Source organism: Psammomys obesus, unplaced genomic scaffold (assembly GCF_907164565.1).
Source record: "Psammomys obesus unplaced genomic scaffold, mPsaObe1.curated_primary_1811, whole genome shotgun sequence".
Taxonomy (NCBI): Eukaryota; Metazoa; Chordata; class Mammalia; order Rodentia; family Muridae; genus Psammomys; species Psammomys obesus.
The window spans coordinates 28,854,238-28,876,162 of record NW_026596040.1 but is presented as its reverse complement, the minus strand read 5'-3'; the positions used below and the strand labels follow the sequence as shown (position 1 = coordinate 28,876,162).

Sequence of the window (21,925 nt, the reverse complement as noted above, 5' to 3'; positions counted from 1 at the left end):
TTAGAATTACTGAAGAAGTCAAAAATCACAACTTAGAGGTTCAACTCCTTCAAGACTAGATCCAGGTTCACACTGAATGTTCCATACTGCATGTATCACTGAAGTAAACCTGGAGTTTCATAAAGTTCAGGAGCCATGTGGATAAACCCTGCATCAAATACAAGTTAAGATTCGGCATAGTTGTCTGTGAATGGGTCTCCTCACATTCACCTTTGTTGGAACATGTTCACAAGCTACAATCAAGATACCACTCAAGATGATGAAGTACACTTCCAGCAAAAGGCTGCTCATCAAGGGTGTCAGCTGAAGCCTTTAATCACCCAGAAGAAGCTATTCATTTTCTCATGCACCTCTTTTTCTAGTACTCTCTTAATTACCTCACTTACTCCCATAGAAAATGGGTGCTAAAATTTCAGTTGAGTGGAAGATCTTAAGGCGTTTTAAAGTGTGCATCTATGTCTCATTGAGAATGTCCAAATGTTCAAATTTCTATGATGTAAGGGAAAGTACTATGGTAAAGGACATTAAGATATTTCAAAAGAAACCCATTGTAGGAAGAAAAAAAAAAAAAGCAAATAAAACTGATTATCTTGCTATTGCTGTCAAAATAATTTCACGTGTTTATTTCAGTTTAAAAATCTTAAAGTCTTTCAAAGTGAGTCTGAAGAGAAGGCTCAGCACTGTCCTGCTCTTCTAGAGGACACCAGCTTGGTTCCCATTATTTGACGGCTCACAACCACTTGAAACTCCAGTTCTAGTGGATCCAGTGCCCTCTTCTGGCTTCTGTAAGCACCTGCATGCATATGTGCATACACAGAGACAGGCATACACACACACACACACACACACACACACACACACACACACACACATACACACACACTTAAAATCTTTTTTTAAAGTCTTTCTAACTTAAAAAGAAAAAAAAAAGCCTGAAGAATATCTAGGGCATAGTGTTTAATATCTACCTAGGATGTTTCCTGAGACAGTAGGAGGAAGAAACTGAAAGAGTCTTCATTCCACAGTCATAGACACAATGACAACAATCATAGACTTTTATATGCAAAGAGCCTGAGAGCCACATGGGTGACTGCTGAGATCACAGAGGTTGGATGCATAGAACTCAGGACTATGCTCATTATTCACATTTCTCTCTCACACACACGTAGAGGTCTTTCCTTTATTGAGAGAGCCATCGATGCAGCATCAACCAGCTCATAACTGACTTGCAGACCCTTCTGTTGGAAGCCTTAACCACAGTACTGCACTCCCTTTCCTGAACTGTTAGTGACCATATTAACAAGAGCTATACCTTCCTGAAGGCCTGACAATGAAATAGAAACTGGAGTGCTTTTCCTTAGTACCTTTAGCGTAAAAGACTAAGGCTAGAAGCAGTCAGGCTCACACACCCTTTCACAGAAGATCAAGGTGAAACCTGATGTCTGGGTCTCTGGGTAAAAGATCATAATCACAAGTTTTAAATTTTTAAAATTCAAAGTTCAGATATTTTTTTTAAGTCGTTAATGAGAGAAATGTTCCATTCTTGTCCCTTCACTGCTGTAAAGCTCCTTAAGTCACTCACTGAATGACCTAAATGCAAGTCTATGGAGGCCACTGCGAGACATGCCAGTCTCACCTCATCCCAGCAGCACGGAGGTTCCCATCTTACGATGCGATGAATGGCACCAGGCAATATTTATAGTCTAACAGGTGAGAAGTTATCATTCGGAAGGTCTGAGGATTTCTGCTCAGCTGTATGTCAAGCCATCAGCCAGCCTGACTTGTAGAGATGTGGGTTGTCATAGATTTCCTTTCAGTAACCTCACCTACAGTATTTGGGAACTGACTGACTCATGAAAATATGCCCCAAAGCAGAGGGACACTTAGTAATCCTTTTACCTACTGAGGGCTTTAGTTCACTGAAACAAAGTCCCTGCCTCCTATATTTCTTTTAAACAACATATATTTTAAAAGAAAAAAACAAAAGCAGAGAAGGAACACAGGAATGCACAGTCTCCAAACAGTGACTGTAAAAAGCTTTAAAAAAAAAAATTAAAAACCCCAGTATGAAAACCACAGTAACAAAATGATCAGAACAAAGGACCAGGGCAAGAGAGTCCTTCTTGACATGGCAATAGGCTACCTCACACCCAAGGCTGCACATCCTGGTTAGAAGACAGTTAAGGCACTGCCCAGATAACACAGAGTCTTGCCAAATTACATGATTTGGCAGGTGGAAGAGGCATCACATATTTTAAGCCAACAGCTGCGATGGGGAAGACAAGGTCAGGACAAGAGCTGACATACTCAAGGTCACTAAAAAAGCCATTTGCCAAGTTCAAACGGTTTGGTTCTGATAAAATAGGAAGCAGTATGGAAGTGTGTGTGTATGCATGCAAGTGTGTATACATCTGTGTACGTATGGACTATACAGACATATGAAAATATACTCAGCTATGCGAGTATATGCATATACATGAAATAGCTATATTTCAACTCTAGAAAAAGAGACAAATCCTGTCATACTTTTTAAAGATTAGTCATTCTGTGTAATTAGCCAATTATAAAAGTAGCTTGGCTTATGCACCCATTTTTCTGTGAATGTTTCTTATACCATTTTCCAAGCAGCTAGCAACCTTTCAGGGACCCCTGTGATGAAGTGGCCATCTAGCCTTGTTCCAATCACCTAATGAAGCCCCACTTTGCTATTCCTTGTTCAACTATATTTCTTGAGGGAAAACAAAATGAAAGAAAACATTTCCTTTTATCTTAAATTGCCAATGACTCCATTATAGTCACTGGTGATCAGTGGCTATCAAAATGTTCATATGGTTCATCTTTATAGGTTGCATTGATAGTCAGCTAGTAGATAGTGGGTGCTACTGAACATTTTAGGGGTAGCAGTCACACACCTAGCGACAGACACATGCTTCAGTTCCTGGACCCAGAAGGAAATGTCTAAGAAAGTATTAACTGGATAGCTGAAATGCTTCACAATCCTGTGAGGCCCTGCTCCACTTGCCCTGGTCTCTTAATATGCTGAGGGAGAAATCAAGATTATGCTATGTTTATTCTTGATTAAACTTGTTAATATAAGTATAAAAGAAAGCCTCGGTATAAATTCTCATTTGTGTATCATACTGTTATATGTTTTCTTAGTTATAATATGCTTAGTGTAAAAATTATTTTGCATTTCCAAGCAAAAAGTGCTGATGTAGAATATTACCCAGAAAGACACGAAGAGTATATGGGAGCCTTTTAGCTAGCCAAAAAGTATTGTTTATTGAAGTCATTTATGAACCTACCCTACTAGGGAAAGGCATTGGCTGTTCTCATCCAGTGAGTTCCACCAGCTGATTAGGTTTTCTCCATATAGATACCACTTTCTCTTCTGTTACCACCACCATATCTGTATGAGTCAGCTGGGGTGAGTGAGTAGTGTGTTAGGTCTCATATCAGTCCTCGGAGGTGTCTCCTTCTATGTTACCTTGAGAGCTTGCTCCTGCTTGTCAGAGAAGCCAACTGAGATGGCAGGGGAAGGGGGTGGGGCAGTGGACCTCTCAAAGATGCACCTTCCTTCTGGGCAAAAAACAAACAAAAAAACAAACAAAAAACAAACAAACAAAAACATCATCTACCGTTTCCCTCTGGCAGAGTGACACCTGCTGGACAGTATGTGTAACAACAGCCCATTACTGTCCTGTGAGCCTGTTACATTCACCCTGGTCCACAAGCCTAGGTCCTTCAACCAGCTTGGATGAACACACAAGTTATGTGACATGAAGATAAATTTGGCACTGGCTGTCTAGGAGCTGGCAGCACGATCAATAGACAGCCTCCCAGAGGGCCCCACTCTAACACCTTTAAAAGTGTCAACCTAAGTTTGCAAACAATCCCTTTCAATTGTGAAATAGTCCATTATGTAACACATCCCTACGCCTCAAAAAGAATTACATTTATTTCTGTTTTATTTTACTTTTTTCTAAATCAGACTGAAAACGACAAGACTGGCCATCAAGACTTTGGTGTATTGGTACCTGGATACTCAGCTATCCAAGTCTAAGTGGGGTGATAATAATGGCGATATGGTAGCAAGACAGATAGGGATTACCACACGGAAGCTGCTAAGTGTCTCACACTTTAAAGCTCACTTCCTAGTAATTCTTGATCTCTACATAGGATGGGCTGTCCTGCAACTTAAATTCCTCTAGCCTTGGTCTCTCCAGCTCTAGAATACGGGTGTGTATGACCGTAACCAACTAGGAAATTATCCTAGGTGCTGGTTTTTGAGATCAGGCTTGGATTAAGGATGCCTTTCACAGTATAAGCAAAGTCTGGCGCCTTATCATTGTCTTGAGCCTGATATAAAATTTGGCATTGTCCATGCTTACTTTTCATCATTCATGTACATTGATAGTGTACATTAATCATACTCTAATGGGGTAGGTTTTGCTTGTTTTTGTGTTTGTTTCCATAGAGGGTTGGGCACAGCAACAAGCCCTGCAGCATTGTAAGGCCAGTCACCACAGAAATAAATCACTGAGAGCATGTAGTCTCGATGCAGTACGATACACAGGTGCCAGGATGTAATCCACAACATCCAGCCCCCATTGTGGGTTATTTAAAACATTTCAACACCTTCTCCCTTTCCCTCGAACACATCCTCTCCTTCTGAAAACAGTTTCTCTTAAAAGGCCGGCTTAATTCCAAAAATGGTTCAAGAAGTTTCTTTGTTCTCTAAGTAAGAAATAATTCTTTTTTTATTTCTTCTTCTGACAATGTGGTTATTTGATCGAGGTTTATACTCTGGGCTTATGCAATGCCAAGCACCATGCCTTATTTTCCCAATTCAGAGACCTTAGTTCTCACCTATGAATTTATCGTTATTAGTGAGATATATGTTGAATCAAACAAATGTCATTCAATTTGTACACGTTAAAGTTTTTTTTTTTTTTCACCCATGCCTTTGTCTGACTACAGTGAGTTCAGATGAGACATGTTTGGCCTAATAGGACAGGCTTGACATCCCTGACTTCAGTTAAGGCAGATAAACTCCAATGCAAGAGAATTCTACAAAGCTACCCAGCCGCCAAGGTATTAGCTGTACCAGAGGATGACAGCAAAGGCAAAGTATCATGTCATCACATCATATCTCCACAACATATGTGCAGCTATTAACACCACTCACCATGTGCTCTTTGATAATACCTGCTCATGACAGAGTTTGTCAGGTTTCCCTACTGTCAATCTTACTACCCCTACTCCCTACCACTTTTCATTCTATAGATGTGGAAGAAAGTCACACTGTACAGTCTATGCTTAAAGATGAGTTGTACTCTTTCTCCATACCACCCACTGGAGTATCTACATAAATCATAGATTTATCAGCATTTGAAACTATACAAATGTAGAAATTATTCACATTGGTTTGTGCTAAAGAAGTATTACTAAATGAGGCAATAGTCATGGCAGCCCAAGATTACGTAGATCAATTTAAAAACATTTTTTTAACTTTGGGCAAGAACTTAGCATAAACAGATTCACGTGCAGATGGTGTCTACACATTTCTATACATGACCTCTTTAAGATTAGGTCTGACCACTTGAAGACCTAATAAGCAAAATAGCCCTGCTTAATGTCATACTTCAAATTAAATGATTAACATAACACTTCTGAAATATACAACTACTTTATTTCAGATTTCTTTACTCCTTTTATTATTTAACAAAAATTTGTAAAATGAACCAGTTACATTATCATTTATATATACTACTATAAGCTAATTTTAGACTTTGATCATAATTTCTAACAAAACAATTGACCTTGAGCAAATGGGTGAAAATGTAAAATTTTTGAAATGTTCTGTACGACCTATGAATTATTTGTTGGTTGGTTGATACAATAAGCATTTATAGAGTGCCTGTGTGTCAGATATCAGAGAAGTAGAGAAAATAATGTTATTTTATCTGTTCAGGCATAGAGGAAAACACAACTGAGATAAGATAAAGGCATCATACTCTAGCTGTGTGACTAGAATGTTCATAAGAAATAAAGCATACTGAGAGAGAAAAAAAAATTGGGCTTTGAACAGTAGTCTTACTATTACTTACTCCACAAATGACAACATCAGTAAAGATGTATTGACTATCTATCTCTATCTTGTAATAGGAGTGCTTCAGCTAACTACACTTGCTCTAAGGCAATGGGTCTCAACTTCCCCAAGGCCAGAAGACCCTTTGCTATAGTTCCTCATGTTGTGATGACCCCCGCCCATAAAATCACTTTTGTTGCTACAAAAATCACAGTTAGCTGTAATTTTGCTGCTGTTGTAAACCATAATGGAAACGTCTGTGTTCGCCAATGGACTTAAGTGACCCCTATAAAAGGGTCATTTGACTTGCCAGAGGGTGGCAACCCACAGGTTGAGAACCGATGCTGTAGATCACAGAAGGCACTTAAAAGACCAACCCTCATTCCCCCCGTGTGTTAATACTACAGTAGAAGACTCGAATTAATCACAAACCACAACATGCTGGTGGTGGGCCAAAGCTTTCATTTTCATGTGAACGGCAGGCAGACACCATTACCAACAGGATCTAGATAATAAAGGAATCAAAGTGCTGGAGATTAATTAAGTCCCACCACTATTAATGGGCACCATGCCTGTTCTTGGCACAGCTCAGGGAACATAATGTTTCAACTTCTGATGAGGAAAAGCTGCTGTTCAAGTCGTGCAAACAATTATTTTAGGAGAAACATGTTCTTTTAATTCAGAACTCTTCTAGCTTTGTGACTTAATTGAATTTTAAGCAAAGAGTCTGCAGGCATATTTTATGCCATTTTTAAAAGTCTTGTCTCACATCTTCAGACAATTTGTCGGTATAAGCAGAGTCTAGACACCCAAAGTAAGTGCTGTAAACCCAACAACAACCAAAATGGCCCTTCTGTCTGCTTTAGAGGAACTGTGTACAAGGTCACAAACATGCAAGTGTACAAATATTTCCATCATGCACTCAACAGGAGACTGTTATTTGCAGACAAAAATATTGATGTTGCTAAGTGATACTGAACAAATCACAAGCTGTCTTTTTTATTTTTCCCCCATCTATTTCTCACTCATAAACAATTTTAATACCGTTCCAGGTCTGCCCATATTTTGCCACAACTAGAATATCACATTTACCACACGTATGTAATATCAAAAGACTAATTTGTTATCATTTTTAGATCCTTTCTGAAATCAAAACAGAGGATGAGGGAAATCTTAAGTAAGCAATATCATAGAGTAAATGGACAAAATGAAATGATTATTAGCTACTTTCAATCGAACCCTATGCCTTTTTTTTTCTTTTTGCATAGTGACTCTGAGTTTGTCTTAGCAAAGAAGAGGGAAAAAATAAGCAAATAAAACCCAAAAGGTCCCAAAGCGAAACTCAGTGGACAACTACATGCAGACATGTCTCATGTGGGGTAAAACCAGTCAAATTAAGGTTCTGTCTCCTTCTTTGCCCCTATTAAAAGAACATCATCATCTGATATTGAGGTGCAATGGGCAAGAAGAGGAGAAAATACAAAGGACCTCCAGGTGCCACCTGGGCAGCTGTCATTCATACAAAGAACCTGGCCTCCAAACACAGAAACCAAAATACAGAGACCTCCAGAGAAGACAGAAGGAAGGGGGGCTGGGCTGTAGAATCAAGACTCCTCTGGGGCTACAGAAATGTTAAGATTTTTCTTTTCAAAGCTGCATAAATCCAAGTTAAAAGATAATGCTCAGGCCTTTCAATCCGTCCAAGAAAGAAAAGATGAGAAGGGGCAAGACACAGGCTCAAGAAGGGGGAAGGGACATTTCCTCCAACATCTCTGGGTCTCCATTCTATCAGTAGCCATAGGAAGTCTTACAAAAAATGATGTGGGAGTCACCTCTACTAGCCGATGGGCACCATGGACCTGTCTATCACCTTAGTAGACTCATTCATTTACCCCTCCAGCTTCACAGGCCCAGGTGCTGCGCCAACACAGGCTTCTTGGTCTGTCTGAGGAAGATCACCTTGAAATGGGTCCTGCCCATTTTGCCGTTTTTCTCCTTTGGCAGAGAACTCCCGTCTGTCTCCATGCTTGTCACCCATGTCCCATCATCAGGCATGCGGTGATGCCTCCTGTTTACTTGCCTAACATCATTCATTTCACCAAACTCTACACAGTCTCACCTACTTGCAAAACATCTCTCCTCTCTGTCTCTTGCTCTGTCCACAAGCAAGAGCTCTCAGAACAACTTCTGGCTCCTGCTCTGTCATACACACTCCATGAAAGCTATGGATTGGGCCACCTCCCAGCATTCACCCTTCTTCATCCACAAATGATTCCTGTCTGGGGGCATATAAAAATGAATGCTGCACAGTGGAAACATAAAGCAGAGCTTTGCAGTAGGAAACAGCCACAGTTACTTAACCGATGCACCTTTAGAAGGCGACCCTGAACCCTTAGCACTGTATGGGACACACTTCCTGTCATTTTACCCAGCAAGCCCCAGTGTTGCTCACTGCAAGATAATAGAGATCGAGGGTCGCATAGAATGACCCTGTTTTGTCATTAACGAGGGGAAGTGAAATAAAAAATTACTTCCTGCTAAGAGTTATGGGTGTGATCTCAGTGGTGGTACAGCCAGTTAGAGACACGCAGGAAATTTATGGTGATGCACCTGGGAAAAAAGACATGTCTAGTGCTTTGCTACCTCCAATCCAAAGACTGATCCTTAGGGCTGGATAGATAAGAACCAGTGGCCACATCGCTGCAGGGAGGCCTGATAGAAGAGCAGTGTGGCCAGGGGCCTTAGCTCAGGGTGACAGCATCTGTTTACATCACAGGAGACTTGAAGGCAGCGACGAAAGGAGCATACCAAAATGGAAACCAAACTAGGCTGGATCTCTGTTATCTGGAACATTTTCTTTTTGCTAACCATAGCACATTTATAATATTCACGTCTTCCTCCACACTCTCAGGCTTTGATTAATTCCAAGCACTGAGTATCTTCCAGTGTCAAGTGTTTTCACAGATTCATAACAAGCTCAAGAATTTGTTTTTTTTTTCATCTATCACAATTATATAACACCCATCAGTTAAAGATTTTTCTCATTCTAGCTTTCTCTTCATTACAGAAACTAACAGATTCTATGAATGAAACCACTTTCTCATTAAATTTGAAGTGCATTTCTATAGGAATACATATTTTATAAACTCATTGTGAAACTATTCATTGTTCTCCCTGCTATAACATTTTATTCCTCACCTCGATGCCAATGATGAATATTTTTTTTCTAACTTAAAATTACACAATCTGAGGCAGAGGCATAACCAGTGTTGGGGTGGGGGTTCATCTTCATTTTATACCTTGAACGTGGGCCAGAGAAGTCAAGTCACTGTACACGTTCCCTCAGCGTGGACATGGCAGGGCCCAAAATTTAACCTAGTGAAATTCAAGGGCAAAACTGTCTTCTTGATCATTCTGTTACTGGTTTCCACAGCAAGAAGAGAAAAAGTCAGAAGCTTATGAAGTCCACAGACTTGACGAAGCCCTTCTAGCCAGCCCAGCTGCCATTGGCTTAACTAACTTATATGCGGGGAGAACTATTAGTTCTTCCTTGATGATCTCACTTTCTTCTCTCTGGACTCTGTCATCTGTCATCGACCACAGTCCCAGCCTCTTTTGTGTTTTATTATCCAGCCCAACAACTCAGATTTAGTTCCCTTTCTTCAGATACTTAAAACACGAATTATTAGAGTTAAATGCTTATTAAGTAAAACAAACTAGTCTTTTTGGTACCTCACATGTAATTCCTTCCTTGGGAATACTAAGCACTCTGCCTGGATGCCCCTCTGCCCTTCCCAACATTGAGCTCCAGGCTGTGACAAGGACACACTCCTCCACCTTATGCCAATTTGCCTACTGTGTGCATACTTTTGCTGTTCTTGAGAAGAGAGATGTTTTTATTATGGTTTTAGCCTACACAAAACTCCAGCTTCTTATTAAGAATGTTTAACAAAATCAACAGGGTGTTAAAAAACCGTCAGCAGGGAGCATAGTAAATTAGATGCTGCCACCGTGCCTCCCTCTGTGTCTCAGAGAAAATACAAATAGTTCTCATCTTCATAGCTTTTCTGAAACACCAGACTATCATACCAAGCAGCCCCCACCCCAGCGCTACCAAAGAGGACATCACTGTCAGGGTCACACCAGCATCAGCTGAGAAAGCGGAGGCCTACTCTGAGAAGCTGGGAATGCAAGCATTTCCCGTAGAACTCATGAGGTGATGAAGAGAGCCCCACCTTAAGATGTCGGTATGGGCTTTTTTCCTTGCACTGTACCAATATTTATTAAGTACTAATAAAGTAGACCCACACTAGTAAGCACTAGTGGGATTCCCAATAAATGGAAGACATCGTTCTCATCAAGTGTCTTGTGTAAAAGTGTTGAACAGTTTTAGCTTTCAGAAGAAGAAGGAAAAAAGCTCAGGTGTTTCAATACTAACTTCAAGATATAACAACAACAACAACAAAATCTTGAAGGGATCTTAAAGGGATCAAACCCCACCTTTCTGCCCTTTTACTTCAGAGAATGACTTAACAAATAAAGCTAGTAACAGAAAATAATTCATCAAAAAAGAGGCACATTGTTTTAAGGCATGAGAACTATAAATCCCAACATCTGTGGGAATCTTACCTAACATCACAAAACTTCAAGATGAAGATAGATAGATAGATAGATAGATAGATAGATAGATAGATAGATAGATAGATAGATAGATAGATGGATGGATGGATGGATGGATGGATGGATGGATGGATGGATGGATGGATGGATGGATAGATAGATAGATAGATAGATAGATAGATAGATAGATAGATAGATAGATAGATAGATAGATCCTACATTGGTGCATATCTGTACCTCAACAACTAGCATTTCAAACATTTCTCCGTCAGAGGCCCCCCTCAAGAGGAACCTAGCCAACAATTGAGTCAGAGTCCCTAGTTTAACTGTCTCTGCAGGCAGCTATTTCATAGCCCCGCAGTGACAGTAACTTTGTGACATCCCGTAAGACCCTTAGCAAGTCCATCACTGAGTCAGGGGAGAGAACCATCACCCTTTGCTAAGTCAGTTCAGCAACTGTGCATTAAGGAAGCCGAATGCCTCCCCACTTCCCCATTGGGCTTAATCTGCTCAGACTAAGTGTTTGCCTTATTGCTGGTGGGAACTAGTGAGCATGGCCAAAATATCACTTGTGCCAGGATGCCCACCAGAACTGTCCAGTTATATCAAACAGCTGTGGGGCTTGTAAAATCACCAAATATAAAACAACGGAACTTGGTCCTTTCATCTCTGCTCTGAGATAACCCTGCTATTAAATAATTCCAGAATGCAATCCTTCCCAGTTGCCACTAGATTCCATCCTAGCTCTGTATGACTCCTTGGCAGTAGGCACGATGCTGGGCTTAGAATAACCCTGCTGCTCTGACTTTCCAAGGGAAACCAACTCTCTCTTACTTAGCAGGCTCTCACATGCCTAGTCTCACTCGTGTGGCTTTCCCTACCTGTCAGGAGGAGGTCTTTGAATTCCAAGCACCTCCCCATGTCCTACTGGCACTATGGCCTGAGCACAGCAGGCACTCGCTAGACATGATGTCACACATTTATAATTCTAATCCCTTAACGTCGCCCGTCTCTTTCCTGCTCCATCGTTCACCCCACCCTCCTCTACCCCTACAACTCAGTGACTCACAAAGTGCACTACTCCAAAGTCATGGAATAGAGTGATCAGTGTTCCTTCTGGAAAGACTCACATCACTCAAAAAAAAAAAAAAAAGCCATTAAATTCTAACAAATTAGAGGACTGTATAGAAGAAGAACTCATTCGCCTCTCTATAGGGTCACTGAATAGTTCCTGATACACAAATTTAGCACTTAATCCTAACAAGGATTCAACTAGAGATTTAATATACATTTTAGCTTGGCCAAAGTGACATGTTTATGTAGAAGTTCACACTGAAGAACAAGGGCTCCAGAGAGTCCTTTTTCCTCTTTGTATATGAAGCAAAGCACTTGTTCTTGGGCATATCTAACCTGCTGCATAGAGAGACACTGAGAGCAAACTTAGAAACAAGAGACCTTTCCACACGGGCAACCATCTTCCCTCACACACTTTGCCAGCAGTGGCCAGAATTTATGCATTGGGGCAATCAGTGGGGACCATTAAGAGTCTGACATTAATGTCACTCTCTTCTCCCAGATAAGGAAACTGTTTGATTAAACATGAATTGTCTGGCCATTAAAACCTCGGAGCTAAGAAAGTCTGTGTTCTAAGAAATTTGGATTAAAGTTTTACCTAATGATGCCTTCCACTATAAAAAGCAATGGCTGCTCAAACAGGAACTCAGAAAACATGAGACGCACATACAGATACACAGAACAGCCACATTCTGAAGCGCTTCGACAAGGTTCAGCTTCGAGGGGCTGCCGGGTCTTGGCAGCCTCTGAACACACTGAAGGATCCCTTCCTGAGGAGAATGGCACTGCCATACACGACCACTCTCTGTCCTTAGATGCTTACCAGTCTGGTCCAGACATTAGCTTAAATGTCCGCTTGCCCTTTTAAGCTCTGACCACCCTTCCCTTCCAGTCCACTTAAGAGAAAACAATGTTTTGGTTTTTGTGTTTCCTTCTTTTTTTTTCTGTAAATGCTTTGTAACTGCACATGAACTTCACTGCCGCCAACAACGATCAATTCTTTCCTAGTGCCACTCAAGATAAAAACCAACCTCTGTGTCTACTGCCGGGCTGATTTCACAACCTTCTGTCTCCTGAAAACATGTCTTTGTTTTCCTTTCAGGTCTGTAACTGTATTAAGCTCAAGGCTCGATTCCTGCTTCAAATATCATCCTTGCTTGGGAGGTGGGTGGAACACAGCTTCTGCTATTTATGGTGTCAAAGGAGTTCTGTTTACCCTATTAACAAAATCAACAACTGGACTCCATGGCACACTAAAAATGTCTCCAGCCCACTGCACCACCCTTGCTGGGAAAAAGAAAACAGGCCAGGAAAACAGGCCCAAGGCAGAATAGCACCTCAGCAACAGCCATATGTCTCAGAGTTTCTATTGCTATGATGAAACGCCAGGACCAAAAACAGATGTAGGAGGAAAGGGTTTATCCGGCTTGCACTTCCTCAAGTAGTACATCACTGACAAATCAGGACAGGGAAGAACCTGGAGGTGGGAGCTGATACAGAAGCCACAGAGGGGTGCCACTTATGAGCTTGCTGAGCCTGCCTTCTTACAGAACCCAAAACCGTCAGCCCAGAGGCAGCCCCTACACACACTGAGCTGAGGCTTCCCCCATCAATCATTAATTAAGGAAATTACAGGCTCGCCTATAACTGGACCATATGGAGGCATTGTCGATTTACACTCCGCCACCTCAGACGACCCTAGTTTGTGTCGAGTTGACATAAAGCTAGTGAGCACACCCTGCTTCCACTAAATGTATATAATATATGACTTTCTATAAGGTGTATGCTCACCTCCCATTGCTGGCATTCACCTAAATCCAAATTTTCTGAATCGCAGGAATAATGTGAACCATTTTTAGGTCTTATGCACGGCACAGGCAGGCATTGAAGGACACAAAAGCTGATTACTTGTTGGTGCACATGTCGCTCACACCTGTTCTAGTGAGCTTTCTTGAGTGTTTATCTCTGTAAGTTGGTCTAAACTTCTAGTGGAATGGCGCGTACATGATAATATTTTCCCCAACATTTCCAAGATGGGGGCCTGAACTTAATAATCTGGCAGGGATGCCTGCTGACGTCTGACTCGTTTCAGAAGTGTGCGATAGACACTTGCATTCTGGAGGGACCATGCTGGCATTACAGATTCTAGCCCGAGGCATGGAATCTCTGTAAGTCTACTCGCAGCAAAGGGGCCAGCCACAAACCTGCTTAGTCCCCAGGTATGAATGGCCAAGCTTGCCAGCAATCACAAGACACCTGAGAAGAGAGTGCCGCGGGGCCAAGGGTCTTCCTTCTCAACTGTTCTCAGCAGAGCCACTGACTACTGACGCAGACTAATAAGCACGGCTGAGGTCCCAGAGATTGCTTTAAATACATGTATAAAGCTACAAATATATGTAACAGTTTCAGAGCACAAACACATCTCCCGTTCTCAACCAGGATTTGTGACTTTAGGAATAAATTCTGGAGAGGGGGTTCTCTATGATGCATTTGGAACGTGTAATTTTTTTCCAGAAAAAAATGTGCTCTGCTGCCTGTTTCCCTTGTTCCTGTCCTAACACCTGCAGACATCTGCAAATACCAGCACCCCACAGATACCAAATCACAAGCTTATTTAATGTCCATTTGACTTCAAACATGAATCTACTTTATCTTGGAAACTAAACAGAAAGTTACAAAGGTCTGAGTTCCTTGGCTCCCATCTCATATTGAGTTTTGAAAACTTGTCGTTTTAACAAAAGACAGACACAGCTAAATCTAAGGGATTTGCTACAAAAACAAACAGAACACAGCATTTTACCCAACCTCTGCCACAGCCCACTGTGTATACTTCAACTACACATCTGCCTTCTTTGTTCTTGAGCCAAAGGGAGCTTTATCATGCCAGTGCTAACCATCACCCAATCCTCCCCAACCCTCAGGAAGCCAGGGCTCCTAGAGCTGTCTAGGAGTGGTAGTGACAGAGATCTTCAAGGTTTAGCTGCCCATGCGAGCCCAGGAAACAGCCACCTGGTCCTATGTCAGGACACTTATTTGTTGTTCTAGTTATGATTATTTTTCATGAACTAGAGATTTCTTTTATATATCTATATATAAGAATTATTATTAAGCAATGAATTCTTTACCTATTGAATGTACAAACTCTAAGCTCTAATTAGAAAATCATGCAAATGCCAGTATATTAACCCTCAAACTTGTGGTGTAATATTTTTTCCTTCCACTGAAATTTGACTATCACATTGCTTGTTTCGTTTGTAATTCCATTTGGACAAAGAAGAAAATGCAGACATTATATAACAGTAATAAATACTGGAAGATATGGGGTTGAGGAATATTGCAGATTATGTTGAAGATGGTGGGAGAAAATAATTTGTTTATCTGCAACACATACCTAGGAGCTTTCTGTAGTGAAAGAAACAGAAACAAGAAGAGCTTACATCTGGCTTTTCTACTAGCAAAATAGAAAAATCCACTTCTGCAAGTTCTAGATCCTCTCGCGGGAAGATCAATTTTTGTGTGCGTTTTTAAAATGAAATCAAACTTATTTAATGGCAAGTAAATTACCTTAATAAGTTTTTCTTTGGGGCAGCCAATCTTCAAACTCATGTACAGCAGACCACAAGGTGGGTCATTGTATTCATTCAGTTAGCTCTTGGACCTCTAGTCTCTTCAGAGGCCCCAGAATAAAGTGGTTTTGGGAAGACATTAAATGATTTCCCAACAAGCTGTTAGCATTCCCGCGAGTGCGCATGAGCAACCCCTCTGCTCTGAGGAGTTCTTGGCAGATGCCACTTGTCTTTTTTTCTTTCTTTCTTTCTTTTTTTTTTTTTCTTTTCTCACCCTTTATAGTGGGGAGAGAAAATTTCCAGCCAAAATCAAAACTTACACCAAGGGAAACTTAATTTCTCAAGAAGAATTAAAGAAACACAAAAACATGGGCCCCGAACTCTTTCCTAAGACATCACTAAGCAGATAAACCTGAGGCTCAAACTCTCATCAGAACAAACTTCCCCAAGAGAGGCTTTTCACGTGATAACAAAAGAATTTATAGGAATCAAAATGTTCAATGGCACCCCATAAACTCAAAAAAATATGTGACAGAAAATAAAATCCATGGATTTATACTATAATGTTCTAGTCTTTAAAATGATTGCTTAGTGTTGCTTTATGATACAAATTAATATCCCTGTCTTATGAGCAAGGAAATCAAGATGAGACTGTGATCAAGATTAAACATACTGCAGGGGCTCGGGACCTGGAAAGATGGCTCAGTGGATAAGAGTACCATCTGCTCTTCCAGAGGACCTGGGTTCAATTCCAAGCTCCTACATGGCAGCTCACAACTGTCTGTAAATACAATTGCAGGGCACTCGACACCCTCACACAGATATGAATGCAGGCAAAACACCCATGTACATAGAAAAAAATAAAATCCTCATTAAACATACTGCAATTTGGTTTCTACTGACTGTCAACTTGATAGGATGTAGAATTGCCTTGGAGACAAATCCCTGAACAAGGCCTGAGAGTCCTGTGAGAGAGTTTCTGCATTAGGTTAGCTGAGCTGGATCAACATTCTAACCACCAACCATACAAAACAGAAAAACAGGACGAGCTCTAGCGCTTGTTGCTCTCTGCTTCCTGCTTGTGGACACACTGTGACCGGCCACTTCAGGTGTCTGCAGTGGTGACTTCCCCGCCTTCGAACTGGGAGCCAAATGAACTCTTTCTCTTTCAAGCTGCCTTCCTCAGGTATTTCGTCATAATTACTAGAGAAAGTAAACCCCGTTCTCAACCTATGGGTTGTGACCCTTCGGTGTCACGTAAGACCATTGGAAAACACAGATTTACATTACAGTTCATAACAAAATTACAGTTATGAAGCAGTAACAAAATAATTCTGTGGTTGGCGGTGGAAGTCACCACAACATGACCAACCGTGTTAAAGGGTTGCAGCATCAGGAAGGTTGAGAACCACTGGCCTATAGCATGCCGCCAGGAGACCTTTTCCACCACAGTCTGGCCACAGTGAACTTTGACCTTGGTGCTGGTCCTTAGTTTCCTCAGGTTCCAGGCAGATCTTTGTCTCTATTTCCAGAAGGTACTTTTTACCCTTTTTAGACTCTGTCCAAGTCTTTTAACAAATCTCAGAAACAGCTTCATCAAAGCAAATATATTATTGGGCCAGAAATTGAGAGAACATTATGTTTTCTTGCAATGGTTCAAAACAACTTTTTATCAACCCTTCAGGGAAGGCTGAGAAATTAAAGTTTCAGATCAGTTTGAAAATTATATGGATAGGCAGACATTTTGCAAAAGGAAACTAGGGAGTAAAGAAGAAAGGCAAGGAAGCAGACTGGCCAAATGTTTATAACAGGCTCACGTAAGTACACACAGTGTATTGTTGCTTGGCCTTTTGGCTAAAATCCTGTGTGGAAAGAATACAAAATGTAAATAAGAATACAAAGAGTACAAAGTGTAAATAAGGGAACGGGAGTAGCCAAAATCAGTATCAAATACAACAGACTTCATGAGGGGAAAGGTATCACTAGGGATAAAAGTGGATGACTGACTATAATGAAAGGGTCAATTTCTCAGGGGCAAAGCAATCATAAAGGCATGTGTGTCTGTCAACAGGACAGTAAAATATAAGGGAAAGCTAGATAGACTCAAAGAAAGAAATAACTACCCTGACTATTACAGAAGTATTTTAACTCCTCTCTCAAGAGGGGCTACAACAAGTTGAATGAAGACGTAGAGCTTCTTCTATAAGGGTCCCGTTATTAACACTGTAGCAAAAACAACAACAACAACAATCCCAGTCACACATGACCCATTAAAAGGTCAAGAAGCAGCTGTGTTCTAGGAAATTTTTCTCATAGAAACTGGCCGTGGGATAGGTTTTATTTACAAGCTAAATGATAACTGCTAAATTATTAATAGAAATATAATGCTTTTTAACTAGAAAAGATATTTTAAGCACCCCGCCAACCAACCACAATCTGCAAAGGTTCTCTATCCTGTATCATAACAAGAGGATACTTGGCATTCTTGTGGAGTTTATGTGAAGAGCTAAGAGTTAACACAAGTTTACAAAGTGTATCGTCTGACTGCAACAGAGTTAAATTTTAAAATAACAATATTAAGACAGCTAAGAAACTATCAGATGGGGGGGGGATAAAATGAGCCTTTTCCAAGTAATGCAAGTGTCAAGTGAGAAATCGTTAGGAAATTATTTAATATTTTGAACTGAGTTAACAGAAGGAAAGCAGCTCAAAATTTGTGGTACGAAAATGTAGCAGTGCTGAGAGGTTCGATGACCCGACTTCTTACCGGAAGAAAGGAGACAACGAAGAGCAAATTAACACTAGAGTAGGTAAATGGAAGGAAATGAGGAAAAAACACATCAATACAAGTAGGGAAACACTAAGAGAAATGTCAACAAAGAAAAAAGTTGGTTATTTCAAATGATCAGCAAAACTAAGAAGGCTAAGTAGCTTATAAGGAAGAAGACAGGAGAAAGCAGTCACTGCACCAAAGGAGGGGTTACAGACTGCTGCAGGCCTTGCCACCATTACAGCTGGTGAATCTCGTGGCTACTTCTGTGCACACGGGTTTAAGAACTTAGAGAAAAATGAACAAAGTCATCCAAAGACATAAATCGCAATAATAGTGAATACAAGGTGGAAAAATTGAAGCCGCCTATATTAATAAATAATTATACCTACCCCTATTTTATACACATATAAAATTCTAGATCCAGAAAAAACAATAAAACTTAACCCAAATTATTCCAGAAAAAAAGGGGGGGAAGAGACCACCATTCAAGGAATCCCCAGAGCCAACATTAATCATTCCAAACCCAAAGATGATAAACATCTTGCAATAAGAAAGACATCAGATGCAAAACTCCTTGGTAGAACCTTAATAAGCAGAACAAACGTATATTATATAAAAAAATCATGGTCACTAGGTTGGAACTTTAATGTAATATCCAAAAAGAAATCAATGTAATTCATCGTAAGCATAGAACAAACATATACATGTGTAGACATGTGTGGGTATGTGACTATATGGAGGAAGAAGCATAAAATTATGTGACACTTCAGTACATGCCTACACTACATAGCCTTCAAACCAAGGGAGACACCTCTGTCTCCTTAGACATTAGTTGGGGCTGAAACAATTAAAATGCTTTCCTTTTCATCTGGGCAACATGCGTAATCCGCGTCATCTACGGGAAGTATACTAGGCAATAGAATACCAGACTTAATTCCTCTAGCTATCTGTAACCAGTGCCCACTGACTAACCTTTCTATTAAGCTCTAGCATATTTCTTTTAAACCATATTATCACTTCAGTAGAGGTAGAAAAGCATTCATCAAACTACAATGCTCACTCTTCATTTAAAAAAAGAAGAAAACTTCGTGGGGAAAAAAGAAATTTTCCTCAACCTGCTTAAACTACAAAAACAAGCAGCTAAAAATTAAAAAAAAAAAAAAAAGTCATGAATAGCTCATGCTTTCTACTTAAGACAAGAACCAGACAAGCATGTCCTTTTTTCACTGTTGCCCTTGTTAGCCCAGGCTGGTCTTGAACTTGCTATCTTTCTTCAACTCCCACTGCAGGGACTAGAGGCATGTGCCACCCTGCCTGACCTTGTGAATCTTTTTTCTCTTTCTTTAAGGGAGGGAACTACTTTTATTCACACTTGTGATAAGAGTCATTTTAGGACAAATTAGAAAGGTTACAAGATGATCTCCTATCTAAGGTGAAGGGGCGCAGGGTTTGGAAGGGAGGTAAAGGTGTTTCAGAACCCTAAATAAAGAAGGTTTGGTGAAAAATCTAAGCCTGCACACCACTGTGGCACAATGGACACATGGCCAGCGCAGGGTGCCTAAACAGCTGGGGCACCAAATGAGGGCAGGTAGAAGCAAGTGCTTCGAGGCAGAGGCGGACGATGGGCCCTTTGAGCATGCACTCCCCATTCGCCACTTGTTTCCAGTTTCTAATCAGGGGTTTCCAAGTCATGGATGCTATGTTGATCGCCCATCATTCTAACCACAGCTGGGCCTCATGTTTTCTATCTGACTATAATTCTGAGTGCTGTAGAGTCAGGATGATGGCCAAGAATGTCATCCTCGCTCCTCAAAGTGTGCTCCACACATCAGCAGTGGAAGCGCCAGCTCACAGCCTATTGGGTAGAAGCTTGGGTTTCACCTAGGGTAAAATCAACTTTTACTCTCCTGTTGCAGCTGTTGTCTTGGAGGCTTATCGCCTCTGTCTGCTAACCTAGGCCTAGTCCTCGAAGCTTCTAGCCTTCATACAATCTAACCTAGGCCTAGAATGTTTTCAGCCTGAGACTAACTGCTGAATGAGCTCACCCTTTCTTGTTCTTATTGAGATCTGGGCTGGCTGGTTCAACTCCTGGCTGTTCTGGCTCAAACTCCTTTCCCAGCTGACTTATTCAATCTGACTCTTCTTTCGGCCTCTGAATTGTTCTGCTTGGCCTCAAACTAACTCCAGGAAGGTTTTCTAATCTTCTGTCTTCTCATTCTTTAGCTAGTTCTGTCTTCACCTTTATCTAGTTTGTTCGCTCATTCAACTTCTCTCTGTAAACCTCTGCCAGTAAAACTGCCTCTTGTCTCTGTGTTGCTCTTCCCATTTCTCTCTCTTCTCCTTAGAGTTGGGTGTATTCTATTCTGTCAAGTCTTTCTCTGATTTGTCACAGTTTCTGCCACTCAATTGACAACACTTTCAAACACAGTGCTTCCTTCTACAAACTAACTTTACATTCATTGTTTGGGATTAAAGGGCTGCACCACCATGCCTGGATCTAAGCTTTTCTTTACCTGAAACTTGCTCTATACCAGGCTGGCCTTGAGCTAAGATCTGCTTGCCTGGATTAAAGGTGTGTTTGTACTCCAGTGGGATCACACAGACCTAGAAGGTCTTTGGATGTAATCTCTTGCCAGAACAGCCAGGTTCTGAATTAATATTCCTCTACAACCTAGATCTCAAACTCAGACCCCGAATCTTCACAAAATCCTTTGGAACTTGTGAATATGAAAAATGAAGTTCAGTTACAGGGAGGGACAAGTGGTTCCAAAGGAAAGTAGGAGATTTACTGCAGAACTGAACTGAATACCAAAAGAATTATTTTTCAGTGCAGCCCAAAGTTGCTACTCATGTGTGACCTTTGGAGCAAAGGTCTGTAAGAGTGTGATGTGAGGCTAACATATGTAAAGGGAACTCAGCTGAGCACCTGGCACATGCAAAGTACTGTGCACATGTTGTCTGTGGAGTTTGTTTTCACTGGTGTGCTTTTAGCAAGAGGAAAGGATGGCACCCAGAGTGAAAAGGCTGCTGTTAGAGAAAGCCCAAGTAGGCTGTTCAGAGCAACACAATGAGCGATTAAGTAAAACGCCAGGTGTAGAGGGTTTTTTTTCTTAGAGCAGAAAGGGAAGTAGACAGTCATTAGGAAGCTGAGAGGGAGCATACCAGCCCAGAAAGAGCTGTAGGAAGGCTACAGCTAGTCCCAGATAACAATCAAAAGAAAGCACAAGGCAAGCTACGGGGCAGCTGGTCAAATAAGGAGATGCCACCTGAAAGATGGGGATGGTGGCAGCTGATCCTAGCCTGCTTGTCTGTGTGGAGATCACAGGCACCAGGCACCCTCAGGGCCTCAGGGAGGTACCAAGGGTGTGTGCACCTGCCGGTCCAAAACCTTCAGAATCACTCACAATGTTCTGCCTTTGTCTTGTGATCTGCCTCTCCTTCCCTCCTCTCTGGGCTTTCTCTTCTGCTTCTTCCACAATAGCCATGTACGAAGCCAAGTTACCCCCAGTTTCCCAATATGGGGAAGCCTTCTAAAGCAAGCTGAGCAGACAGACAGACAGACCACTGCAGACTTGAGAACGGTTCATTTGTGGGAGACTGGGAACTAGCTCTTGATGTAGAATTGTGGGAAGGTGAAAGGAACGTGGACTCCTTCAAAGAAAATTTACTAGAACAGTTTTTAAAAACATTGACAGAAATTGTATTGCTGTTCCTTTATTTGATCAGAAGCTATGCAAAGATTAGATAGATAGATGATAGATAGATAGATAGATAGATAGATAGATAGATAGATAGATAGAT

General features: G+C 41.1%; 1 protein-coding gene and 1 pseudogene across 7 annotated transcripts in view; one reads left to right on the top strand and one right to left on the bottom strand.

The window, feature by feature from the left end:
* Ldlrad4 (low density lipoprotein receptor class A domain containing 4) overlaps nucleotides 1-21,925 on the bottom strand; it is a 332,822-nt gene that overhangs the window by 64,448 nt on the left and 246,449 nt on the right. The window lies entirely within an intron of this gene.
* Nucleotides 1-21,925, top strand: part of LOC129688050 (60S ribosomal protein L17-like) — a 49,245-nt pseudogene that overhangs the window by 14,787 nt on the left and 12,533 nt on the right.